Source organism: Rattus norvegicus, chromosome 18, assembly GCF_036323735.1.
Source record: "Rattus norvegicus strain BN/NHsdMcwi chromosome 18, GRCr8, whole genome shotgun sequence".
Classification (NCBI taxonomy): domain Eukaryota; kingdom Metazoa; phylum Chordata; class Mammalia; order Rodentia; family Muridae; genus Rattus; species Rattus norvegicus.
This window is the reverse complement of record NC_086036.1, coordinates 41,876,279-41,889,459: the sequence shown is the minus strand read 5'-3', so window position 1 is coordinate 41,889,459 and position 13,181 is coordinate 41,876,279. Positions and strand designations below refer to the sequence as shown.

Below are 13,181 nucleotides of genomic sequence, written 5' to 3'. Positions count from 1 at the left end.
AGCATTTTTGTCTTCCATGTTTTCCACTGGCAAATCACTTGCATCTTTTATCAACCTTAGGATCACAGATGGCTCCGGAGTGGGCAAAACTGCAGAGCACCCTCTTGTTTAAAAAGCGGGTGAGTAATTCACTCTTCTCCCTTTGTGCTGACTCTCTTGGGGTAGCCTTTCCCAAGAACCTCCTGTCACCATCCCCACCATCACGGTTATGCAGTTAAAGCTCCCAGCTTAGCGTTGCCCTGGCTATGGAAGAAGCTCATTTCCATGAATAAGGCTGGACACACAGAAACTCTCGAGTTATTCTATTTGACTAAAAGAACACAAAATCACTTTAACTCGTGTCAGATTCATTATGAAAGATCTAAAACATGGGCCAAGTCAAAGAAAGAAGTCTTCTAGACTCCTAACATTCTCCTGAAGCAGATCCGGCCCTAGAGCCAGCAGAGGACGGTGTGGTGTCAGTATAGGAACAAGAACAGGTTTGTCAGAGTGGAAATTATCTGCTTCCTTAAGCTCCTTGGGTAGATCAGCTGGCAATTTACAGCAGAGAATACCGGCTTCCTGCAGGGAACACAACTGTTCTACATCCTGATCCATTTATTCGTCTAAGACAGGAAGCTGGAGTCGCTCTAGAGACAAGCTTGTTTGAACACTCATTTTCCTTCTAGGTCAGTTGAGTTTTGTTTGTTTGTTTGTTTGTTTGTTTGTTTGTTTGCTCAAGACAGGGTCTCACTATATAGCTCTGGCTTACCTAGGCTGGCCTTAAACTCACAGATATAGCTGACCGCCTCTGCCTCTCTAGTGCTTAGCACATGTGCTACCATGCCCAGTTTTTAAGTGAACATTCTTATTTTGGTTAGGTATTTACCTTTGGAGTACGTTTACACTTCACTCACAGGAAGCCAAAGCTAGCACACAGCTCAAATGCTCAGTGATAGCCTGTGAATAGCCAGGTTTGGTGGCACAGGCCTTAAATATCAGTCCTCAAGAGTTCAAGTTAACCTAGTGAGTTCCAGGTCAATCTACACACCATAGTGATACCTGTCTAAAACAGATACACACACACACACACACCCTAAGAATCTTGTGTTTACTGAACCTGTTACATGCTAAACACTTCCCTTTTACTAACACTCCACATAAAGTCCTTCATTAAAATTTCACTACACTATGAACAAATATTTTTTTCTATTTTGGAAGAGAAAAAAACCAAGACTCTGAAAGATCAGTTAAATCACAAAGTTACTAGTAGCTTCTGTGAATCTGAAACTTATATTTGGCCCTCAAGTCTCTACCCTTTTCAGGACACTACAATGCATCTGTCACCATCTGTACTGAGGACACTGCTGAAGGAGGGGTAGTGATATGCAACAGCACACAGACTGCTTAGAGAAGCCTTGAAGGAAACAGGAAGGACACACTGAGGTCACTTGAGTCACCTCCTTCAAGGTAGAGGGTACATGAGAAAGAGATTCTTGTCTTAAGCACATAAGCCAGAGATATATTATATATAATATTATATATTCATATATTATAGATATATTGTGTACAAATGTATACATTAAAATATATAAAATATATAATTATACTTATATAATTAAATATTATTTATAATTCAGTCCATTGCAATCAATTTTACCCACTTAAATTATCTTTTTAAAAAAGTCTACATTAGAATGCCACATATTTTTCTAGCACTGGTCATCGTTTCTTCCGTTGAACATCAGATGAAGTAGGGACTTATTTGGGAGTCAGGATGGCTAAAATATCAATGGAGAATAAGCAGGGTTTGCTTTTAAACCCTGACAAGTTTGACCCTCTGTCGAAGCCTCAGGGCCTCTCTCACCAATGAAAGAGACTAAGTTGGATCTTTGTCTTTATAACTCCCTCTGAGGCACAGGCCACCAAAAGAGCTTCAGACAAAATAAGCCACATTTTAGTCACAGGGATCTTTAGGGCTCCTTGGTGTATCAGTTACTTTTGTTGTTCCTGGGTTAAAACGCCCTGAGAAAAGTGACTGAAAGGGTTAGGGCTTATTTTTCCTTACAATTCACAGGAATACGGTCCAGCAAAACAGGAACGTAAGTCAGTAGGAACCGGAGACAGCTGATCCCCTGTATCTATGGCCAGGAAGCAGAGAAGGACAACAGGAAGTGGGACTGGGTCTTAAAACCTCAAGGCCCACCCCCACTGACCTACTTCCTCTCACGAGGCCCCATCAGCTAATGGGGTCCACCACACTTCCAAAACAGCGCCGTGAGGCAGGGGTATCTAAACTTTTAAACACATGAGTCAATGGGGGATATTTTACAGTAAGCCCACCTGGCATGTGTAGTTGGTTTTATAAAAGCTGATTTGTGTCTCGTATAGAAAAGAATGAGTATTGTTTCGCTCTATCACTAAGACGCCTGCAAGTCACTAAAGCAGGAAAAAATGTTTGGCTTAAACTCTAGCCCCAGGCTTGGCCTGTTTTCACTCTGTATCAGATAAAGCCATTTACTCGGATATTCTCTGTAAGATTTCCCTGTAAGCTCTTTAGAAGTAAGAAATGTACACACGTTCACACAAAAGAGTCAAATTTCTTTACCTCTCTCTGTCACTAGCCTTAGTTCCTGTACTTACTAAAAATCCCGGGCCACTCCAGTTTTAAAGGCAGTTTTGGAAAAGGTAGGGCAGGTGATCAATTATCTGACTCCCTTGCTGATGTCTCTAAACTGAGGGAGTCCTTTTCAAAGCCACAAAACTCTCTTTTTAAAAGAATAGCACAAATCATTCATGATCATGTGCTCATAAGGATTAAAATTACTGAGCTGGGCTTGCAGTCTTATGCCCATGATCTCAGGATTTAGGACTCTAAAGTAGGAAGACTGTTTTGAGTTTAAAGCCAGCACACTACATAGTAGATAGTATATCTCAGTTCTGCATAGTACAGTTAATTCCTGACAAGCCTGGGCTACAGTGTGAAACCCACTAAAAGGGGAAAAAAGAGAGAGAGAGAGAGAAAAGAAAAGGAGAGAAAAAAAAAACTAAGCTAAACTAAACAAAAAGTAACCTTTCGAGCCTATTGATAAATAAGTAATGTCATGTGTTTAGAAACAACTATACTTCACACACACACACACACACACACACACATACACACACACACACACACACACACACACACACGAGTGCGCACGAAAGAGGTTCTGTGGCTCGCTATAAGAACATACCCAGTTATTTAAAATGATTTAAAAATGTACTTTTTTGAGAATCTGGCAATCGAGAGGCTAGCATACTTCCGCATACTTACTGTGTTTACAGCATTCTTGCAACTGTTCCACACCCCACCCTCACCCCCACCACCAAAGTGTTGGTCTGGGTCAGTAACGGGTGACCAGCTGCAAGGGCCAGTGTGGAATTCAATGCAGTTTTAAGGATCACGAAGGACAGAAACCTGTCTGCCATACCCAACGGATAGAAGGAAAAGAGAACCACTCTTCTCAGTACTTAAGCACAGAGGCTCTTCTTCCCAGCTCCCAACAGCCGTTTAGTGTTTATTTCTCAGTTTTCACTTTGTCTTGGTCCTCACTGCAATAAAAGCACTTGGATTGCTGTCCACTATTAACCATAACGCAGTAACTGGGCAGCTGAGTCAGCACTCCATGCCTGGCTTGTGTTTTCTCTTCTGCCTCTGATTTAACCTGTGTTGTTAGCAGAGCCCTGTTCAAATGACCTGTCAGGCTGATGGTACCCGCTCCTGTGCTCCTGTAACAGTGGTCGCCTAACTGAGAGAAGGTAGTAATTGGTAGAGGGATGCACACATACCTTTCAGGAGGATGAAAAGGACAGGACACAGGAAAGGAGGGAGAAACTGTGTTCTTTTGTTCCCTTTGTTTTGCTAAGAAACCATAGAACCCTCGAGGGAAAAAATTATAGTCTCCCAAGTGTTCCTACAATTGAATGCTTGTGTAATCAAGGCTCCGGGAAGAGGAAAAGTAGAAATGGGGTGGGGGTGGGGGAGGAGGCCCCTCAATCTCCAAGTGCAGGTCAGTTCTAAAGTCCTAGAGGTGAAGCAATGATATCATAGCATCTTCTCTCCCAACTTCCATTCAAACCAAACAAGTCTTGGCTCTAGAGCCCCATCTCATATCTTGGCTTCGAGTGTTTAATATATTAACATCTAATTACTCTTTGGCTATTTTATACCTTAGTCTAAATACTGCGGTATCTACATATTTCTAGTGAAAAAAAATTGCCCCAAGAGAAAACTAACCCATGTTTTTGACTGTGTCTAAGAAATTCATTAACTCCTAAATTTCCACCCTCTAAACGTCATCTTCTGCCACCAGGACGCCAATATTATGTTGCAAGTCATTAAAACCACTTCCCTAGCAGCTTGAACCCAGCCCTGTTCAACTATGAACTAGGGCAACAAACAAACAAACAACAACAAGAACAACAACAAAAACCTCACTACCTCATTCCTAGTTACTTTTACTGCAAGGAAAGAAACCAAAAGCTTGCAATCTGGCAATGGTGTGAAACCTTAAGCTGGTTCCCAGACTGAGCTGTATTTGACCTGGGCTTTATATCAAGACAGAGATATATGATCCTGAGTAACATGAGTGTAATGAGAAGCACGATCTCGAGTTAAGGACTGATGAAAGTCCGAGAAGGTAGAAACCTCACTGGATTTTTCCAGAATCATTACACCCAAAAGCATGCCCTTTGACTAAATTTGACTTCATTCTTACACAATCAGTAGCATGTCCACTTTGCTGATCTTATAAAAGGGCACAAAAATCAACCTGGAAAAATCAAACATGATTGGCTGAGCTCAAAGGTGATGAAGTGAGACTAAGCAGAGGAAACGCTCCTAAGGGGAAAGAATGTGGACGAGGAAAAGTACCAAACAGAGTTCGATTAAAAGGTTAAGGTGCCCCAAACTAACAATGCACCATGGTACAGAAGTTCTTAGGCATACGAAATAGTTACACTGTATTTTTCTAAGCCCTTAAAGCATATTCTAATACAAATTTTAAACTGTCAACTGACAAAATTTCTCCATTAGTTATGTATCCTGTTGCTATGACAAAATGCCTGGTGCTCTACTTACGTTCCTGTGGCTGTGATGAAATGCACTGACCTAAAGCAGCTTGGAGGAGGAAAGGGGTTCTTTGGCTTACATTTCTAGGCCATGGTCCATCCGTGAAGGAAGCCAGAGAGGGAACTTGCAGAAACTTTGGGGGAATCTGCTTACAGCCTTACTCCTACTTGTCACCCAGACCTTTCTTAAGTAGCTCAGACCACGGGCTGAGAAACTGAAAGCATCACACATAGTGGGCTGTGCCCTCCTAAGTCAGTTGACAATCAAGACAGCCACATAGAGACAACTGCACAGCCCAATCCGATAAAACAATTATTCAGTTGAAACCTTTTTAGGTGACTCTAGGCTGTGAGGTTGACAGTTGATGCTACTGAGGACTTTGCAACTGAAGAAAGGAAAGACTTGTGTTGCATTATCGTTTGAAGGGATAGATTTCATGATGGCAGAAAAAGCATGGCCATAGGACTGGAAGGTTTCTAGTCACACTGTATACCTTGGCTGGAAACAAAGTAAATAGGATGTGGGAGAAACCCACGAAACCTCAAGAACCACCCCCAAAGTGATCAACTTCCTCCAGTGAATCTCCATAGCCTTCCCACCAACTAAGGAGAAGGTGTTATAAACACATTTGCCTGTGAAGGACAGTGGAAATCACCGGAACTTCCCAGTGTTTCTCCCAAAGATTATGATCTGATCGTAAGAGATGGAATGGTGCATCTAGAATCCATTGCCCTTTCAAATAACTTCTCTACAGGTTTCCTCAGGTGTGCCAGTCCGTTGAATATAATCCAAAACTGTCTTTCCAAATGAAAGATTCACATTTCAAAACTCTCCTCAGTTTTCTTATTAATCCCCAGAGAGCAAAAACCTTACTGCTTATGAATTATACTCATTTATTATACCAGCTTATAACTCTATATTAATTTTTGACATGTACTATACTTAAAACTACTTCAACCTATTGCCTATAGTTGCAAAACACTGAGGTACATTCATAAGAGAATGACTAATTAAACTATATGACAAACATGTGATATGACAAAAGAATAAAAGGGATTCTAATGAAACAACACATGTGAGATACCTCTGCTGGTAAAGCACATGTTGTACAGTAATAGAGGCTCAAGTGCCCACACCCACACAAACTCCTATATACACCACACACTGACACACCCACCCAGAAATACATTCGTGTACGTGTGCATATAGTAAATTTTAAAAGTAACATATGAAGAATGTTAACTGTACTCCTCAACTTATAGTAAACTTCCTAATCGATCAACCCATCAGAGCTTTAAGAAATTGTGACTCCAAAATGCATGCTTGGCTGCTTGTGCAGCTCAGTGGTAGAATACTTGCCTAATATGCATTAATCCTTAGGGTTGACCACTAAGAGTACCACCAAATTTCCTCATTTGTGATCATGGGAATTATAGTTACTGCTCATTATCAGAAGGAAATATCATGCCAAGTGTCATTACTCTTGGAAAATATCAAGATACAAATTTGAAAGCTACTTCCTATTAGGTGTGTGGGCTTGGTGGTGTAGGAGGTTATCTGTGAGTTTGAGGTCAGCGTGGTCTACACAGCAAAACCCAGGACAGCCAGGACTACATAGAGACCCTGTCTCAAAAATCTAAAAACAAACAAACAAGAACATTAGAAAGAACATTTAAAACCTCTAAAAGGGAAATCAAAAACCATACGTTAAACAGTTGTAAGTCAGTATTGTGTTTATTATCCTCACTTAAGACAAAGGAAATATAAGATGCCTAGTCTAGCCAAATAATTTTAACAAACTCAATACTCAGTTTGTTGTGAGTGTAATTGAGAAGCCACTTGTTTTGAGAGCCAAGAGCATCTAAGGAGCCATGGCAACACAGTCTGCTTCCCATGTGTTCTCACATCTCCCTCAGCACTCACTGAAGAAGCCAGCCTTCTCTTGGAGAGGTCCTCAGAAGAATCACCAGTCCTGCCAGGTTCCATCACTTCAGGCTTGCTGCAGCCATTGTTTGATTAAGGTACTTTAAAACAGAAAAGACTCCTACATTCAAAAGACCCATTTCCTGGTGGGAACTGCTATGAGTGTTGTGTAGGTGAGCCAAGGCCTACAGTGTCAGTGTCACTGGAGGCCATTAAGATCATCAGTCATTGCTGCTCATTGAAGCCTTTCCTGGGCAAGTAATAAAAGACAAGTCATAATTCCTTTGTTCAGGGAGCTCTCAGACCTGCTTTGAGGAGTTCTGTAATTAAGTGAGTAGAGGACATCCACCACAAACAGAATGCACTGTTGAGCCAGAAGCAAGAGTAAAAGGACTGTGAGCTTCCCCACAGAAGAAGAGAGACCAAAAAAGTCAAATCACATCCAAAAGAGCTTCTAAAGGAGCAAGAAAACTCCAGGGAAGGATTGAGTGGGAAAGGCATTGGCTTATTTGGGAGGGGCTTGCTCCAAGCAAGAACTAAATATAAGAAGTCTACGTGTTGCAGAAGGCTTAACTTAGGTTGAAACTGTTGTGTGATGATTGAGGCTCCAAGATGTGCCATTCCTAAATGGCAAAAAAATGGTGTGGTTGGCCACAAGGCAGACAGAATAAGACAACCAAGAGGGAACAAGCAGAAAGGTATGTTCAGGACCTCTGGCAGCCCCCTGTTGGGGATACCTCACAGGGTTTTACATTGTTTCCAACCTGAACAGAGTACTGTGAGTGAATATGACAGGCAGGCTAACAGGTTTGTTGTTATTTTAAGATTTATTTTATATATGTGAGTACACTGTTGCTCTCCAGAGACACTAGAAGAGGGCATCAGACACCATCACAGATGTTGTGAGCCACATGGTTGCTGGGAATTGAACTCAGAACCTGTGGAAGAGCAGTCAGTGCTCTTAACTGCTGAGCCATCTCTCCAGCCCCCTAACAGGTTTTTTTAATGTAATTATTTTGTTATATTACTGTTTTATTTTCTGTTTACTACTATAGCAAATACTCTGCTAGAACTGTAATTATTATGCTAATGTGTATTACTAGTTGATTTACCAATATCATGGCACCCTTATTAAAATGGAATATGTCCCAGTCCCAAGACACAGTTATATTTGCTATAACCTCAATTTGGACCTATTATTCTCTCTTTCACAAATACCTTCTGTTGCTTGTTCAATGGAAACTATAGCTATCTGGTACATTTTTAAAAGGCTTTGTTTTCTATTTTAGATATCTTTAAAAAAATACGTGAGTATTTTGCCTGCATGGATGTCTGTGCACCATGTGTATGCCTGGTACCTGCAGAAGTCAGAAGAGGGAATCTGGTTCCCTGGAATGAGAGTTATGGATGGTGGTGAATCTCCATGTGTTTATGCTAGGAATTGAACTCGGGTCCTTGGCTCTTAACTGCTTAGCCATCTCTCCAGCCCTCTAATAAAAGTTCTAAAGTAAGCATTTTCCTTAGCAAATTTATTGTAAAAATGAAGATCTTTGCAAAACTTCAGCTACAAGAAGTTTTATGTTAATGGATAAATTGTAAAATTGAAAAGAAAGTAAAAGACAACAAATGACTATCAAGAAAGCATGTGATATTGTAGACATCTGTTGTTGTTTGAATAAGCATAGTCTCCATGGGCTCAGATATTTGAATGCTTGGTTATCACTGAGTACCAATACTTGGGAGGACCTTGCTGGAGTAAGTGTGGCTATGTTGGATGAAGTGTGTCACTGGAGGTGAGTTTTTAAAAGCCCAAGCCAGGTCCAGAAGCATTCTGTCTTCCTACTGCCTGTGGATCCAGATGTAGAGCTCTTACCTTAGCTCCTTCTCCAACAACCTCGAGGTCTGTATCCCATCATGCTCCCTACCATGATAACAATGGACTAAATGTCTAAAATGGTAAGGCAGCTCCAATTAAGTGCTTTCCTTTGTAAGAGTTGTGATGGTCATGGTGTTTCTTCATAGCAACAGAGCACCAACTAAGACAATAGCTAAGATGGTGTTGTATAGGCTTATAGGTAAAAGTGGCTGTACTTTATTGATTAGAAAGAAGATATAACAATGCAGAGGGTTTTAAATCTCTTCTTTGTGAGAGTTTGGTGATTTTTTTCCCGTGGAATTTAATCATGCCTTTCAATGTTCTAACTCATTTCTCTTATTTGCCTGTAATATCACTGTGCTGTCATTTGTGCAGTCACCTTTTCTACCTATCACATCATTTATTTATGTCTTATTTCAGACACTTTTCATTCTAAAGAGAGTGAACTTCTTGGCTCTTGTCCTTTTTTATCTTTCTTTGTTCCATGTCTTATACGTCTACGAACATTCATAACATTTTCATATTCTGCTGTACTTCTGATGTTCTGCTCTCATAAGATCTGGCCTTAGTTCATTGCTTTTCATTCCTCTGCTCTCTCCCTAGTGGAACTACAAAAATAACCATTGCTAGGCCCTGCCCGCTAGCCCTACTCTCTTTTTTCAACATTTCTCTCTTATATGCATAAAATAAACATGTCCAACAGATGGTGCAAAAGCCCTAGTCCAGAAAGGAGATAAATTTTCAGTGGCTGTGGTGGAACTGAGACCCTATGCATTAAAACTAAAATAGCTTCAAAGTAAAACAGACTCCTCGCTATTTTAAGGATTTCCCATTAGGGAAGGATATGTTTCTGAAAGACCAGGAATATGTCAACATGTACACAGTTAAGAAATGCCCATCCCGGTTGGGGATTTAGCTCAGTGGTAGAGCGCTTGCCTAGGAAGTGCAAGTCCCTGGGTTCAGTCCTCAGCTCCGGAAAAAAAAAAAAAGACAAAATAACAGAAGAAATGCCCATCTCTGACAGGTAAGATTCATTAGCCTGTTATTGTACAGTTAAAGAGGAGACATTCTAAAATGAGTACAGAATATGTGTAATAAAGCCAGAGGAGGCTTCAGAGTGACATATCTGCATAGCAGAGTAACGGGGGCAAACTAGAAAATTGAACATTTCACCATGAGCTACTGTCCCATCTTTGTCAAAATTTGACTTACTATCATAAAATTAGATGACAAATGGGAGCAAGGGTGCATGGAAAGATGAGTCTTACATACCGCTGGTGGTAATATAAACTGAGGTAGTCACAATATAAGTCAATATGGAACTTCCATATGTCTCAGTTATAGCAGTTTGATATACCCCAAAAGACCAAGTCAACATACTACAGAAATACTTATACATTCATGTTTATAGTACACTATCTGTAACAGCCAGGAAATCAAACCAGCTAAGATGTCCATCAGCATATCGAATTGTTTTTAGCCATAAAGAAAGACATATTCATGATATTTGCTAGAAAATACATGGAAATGAAAATAATTCTGTTAGGTGAAATAAGTCAGAGTCAAAACCACATATAGAAGCTGGATTTCTCTCATAGAGAAAGCATGAATTTAAAAAAGGTGTGCCGACAGGAGCCGGATGTAGATCGCTCCTGAGAGACACAGCCAGAATACAGCAAATACAGAGGTGAATGCCAGCAGCAAACCACTGAACTGAGAATAGAACCCCCGTTGAAGGAATCAGAGAAAGAACTGGAAGAGCTTGAAGGGGCTCGAGACCCCATATGTACAACAATGCCAAGCAACCAGAGCTTCCAGGGACTAAGCCACTACCTAAAGACTATACATGGACTGACCCTGGACTCTGACCTCATAGGTAGCAATGAACATCTTAGTAAGAGCACCAGTGTAAGGGGAAGCCCTGGGTCCTGCTAAGACTGAACCCCCAGTGAACTAGACTGTTGGGGGGAGGGCGGCAATGGGGGGAGGGTTGGGAGGGGAATACCCATAAGGAAGGGGAGGGGGGAGGGGGAGGGGGATTTTTGCCCGGAAACCGGGTAAGGGAATAACACTCGAAATGTATATAAGAAATACTCAAGTTAATAAAAAAAAAAAAGTAAATAAAAAAGGTGTGCGTGCGTGCGTGCGTGCGTGTGTGTGTGTGTGTGTGTGTGTGTGTGTGTTGAAACTAGAAAGGAGACCATTCGAGGAGAAGGGAAGATCATAAGGGAAAAGGGGAAAGAGAGAGTAAGCGTATAAGAACAATGGGGTGTCCTTGTGGCAAAGGCTTTCTTTCTTGCTCAGATAGTCTTTCACTCAGAAACATTGCCAGACACACAAAACTCACCAAGTTAGTAGCTTCTAGGTTCTTGTCTCATTGATTCCAAGACTATAAAAATTATATATATATATATATATTTGTATTTTATTATTGGACATTTAAGAAAAAGAAAACACAGAGCCCCTACCCAAGGGGCTCTCATAATCAAACCTGTTTTTTTTTTAATTAACTTGAGTATTTCTTATTTACATTTGGAATGTTATTCCCTTTCCCAGTTTCCGGGCAAACATCCCCCTAAACCCTCCCCCTCCCCTTCCTTATATGTGTTCCCCTCCCAATCCTCCCCCCATTACAACGCTCCCCCAACAGTATAGTTCACTGGGGGTTCAGTCTTAGCAGGACCCAGGGCTTCCCCTTCCACTGGTGCTCTTACTAGGATATTCATTGCTACCTATGAGGTCAGAGTCCAGGGTCAGTCCATGTATAGTCTTTAGGTAGCAGCTTAGTCCTTGGAAGCTCTGGTTTGTTGGCATTGTTGTTCATAAGGGGTCTCGAGCCCCTTCTAGCTCTTCCAGTTCTTTCTCTGATTCCTTCAACGGGGGTCCCATTCTCAGTTCAGTGGTTTGCTGCTGGCATTCACCTCTGTATTTGCTGTATTCTGGGTGTGTCTCTCAGGAGAGATCTACATTCGGTTCCTGTCGGCCTGCACTTTGCTTCATCCATCTTGTCTAATTGGGTGGCTGTATATGTATGGGCCACATGTGGGGCAGGCTCAGAATGGGTGTTCCTTCTGTCTCTGTTTTAATCTTTGCCTCCCTATTCCCTGCCAAGGGTATTCTTGTTCCCCTTTTAAAGAAGGAGTGAAGCATTCTCATTTTGATCATCCATCTTGAGTTTCATGTGTTCTAGGCGTCTAGGGTAATTCAAGCATTTGGGCTAATATCCACTTATCAATGAGTGCATACCATGTGTGTTTTTCTGTGATTGGGTTACCTCACTCAGGATGATATTTTCCAGTTCCATCCATTTGCCTATGAATTTCACAAAGTCATTGTTTTTGATAGCTGAGTAATATTCCATTGTGTAGATGTACCACATTTTCTGTATCCATTCCTCTGTTGAAGGGCATCTGAGTTCTTTCCAGCTTCTGGCTATTATAAATAAGGGTACTATGAACATAGCGGAGCACATGTCTTTTTTATACGTTGGGGCATCTTTTGGGTATAGGCCCAAGTGAGGTATAGCTGGGTCCTCAGGTAGTTCAATGTCCAATTTTATGAGGAACCTCCAGACTGATTTCCAGAATGGTTGTACCAGTCTGCAATCCCACCAACAATGTAGGAGTATTCCTCTTTCTCCGCATCCTTGCCAGCATTTGCTGTCACCTGAGTTTTTGATTTTAGCCATTCTTACTTGTGTGAGGTGAAATCTCAGGGTTGTTTTTACTTGCATTTCCCTTATGACTAAAGATGTTGAACATTTCTTTAGGTGTTTCTCAGTCATTCGGCATTCCTCAGCTGTGATTTCTTTGTTTAGCTCTGAACCCCATTTTTTAACAGGATTATTTGTCTCCCTGTGGTCTAACTTCTTGAGTTCCTTGTATATTTTGGATATAAGGCCTCTATCTGTTGTAGGATTGGTAAAGATCTTTTCCCAATCTGTTGGTTGCCGTTTTGTCCTAACCACAGTGTCCTTTGCCTTACAAAAGCTTTGCAGTTTTATGAGATCCCATTTGTTGATTCTTGATCTTAGAGCATAAGCCATTGGTGTTTTGTTCAGGAAATTTTCTCCAGTGCCCATGTGTTCGAGATGCTTCCCCACTTTTTCTTCTAGTAGTTTGAGTGTATCTTGTTTGATGTGGAGGTCCTTGATCCACTTAGACTTAAGCTTTGTACAGGGTGATAAGCATGGATCGATATGCATTCTACATGTTGACCTCCAGTTGAACCAGGACCATTTGCTGAATATGCTATCCTTTTTCCATTGGATGGTTTTGGCTCCTTTGTCAAAAA

At 41.1% G+C, this 13,181-nt stretch overlaps 1 protein-coding gene across 2 annotated transcripts in view; it reads right to left on the bottom strand.

The window, feature by feature from the left end:
• Positions 1-13,181, bottom strand: part of Arl14epl (ADP ribosylation factor like GTPase 14 effector protein like) — a 30,974-nt gene that overhangs the window by 7,972 nt on the left and 9,821 nt on the right. The window contains exon 1 of one of the 2 annotated variants that reach the window (XM_006254700.5): positions 2,048-2,187. The exons of the other annotated variant lie outside the window; for it this stretch is intronic. The gene's annotated coding sequence lies outside the window, so the exon portion shown is untranslated. Of the gene's footprint in view, positions 1-2,047; positions 2,188-13,181 lie in introns of those variants that run through there. 2 annotated transcript variants of the gene reach the window in all.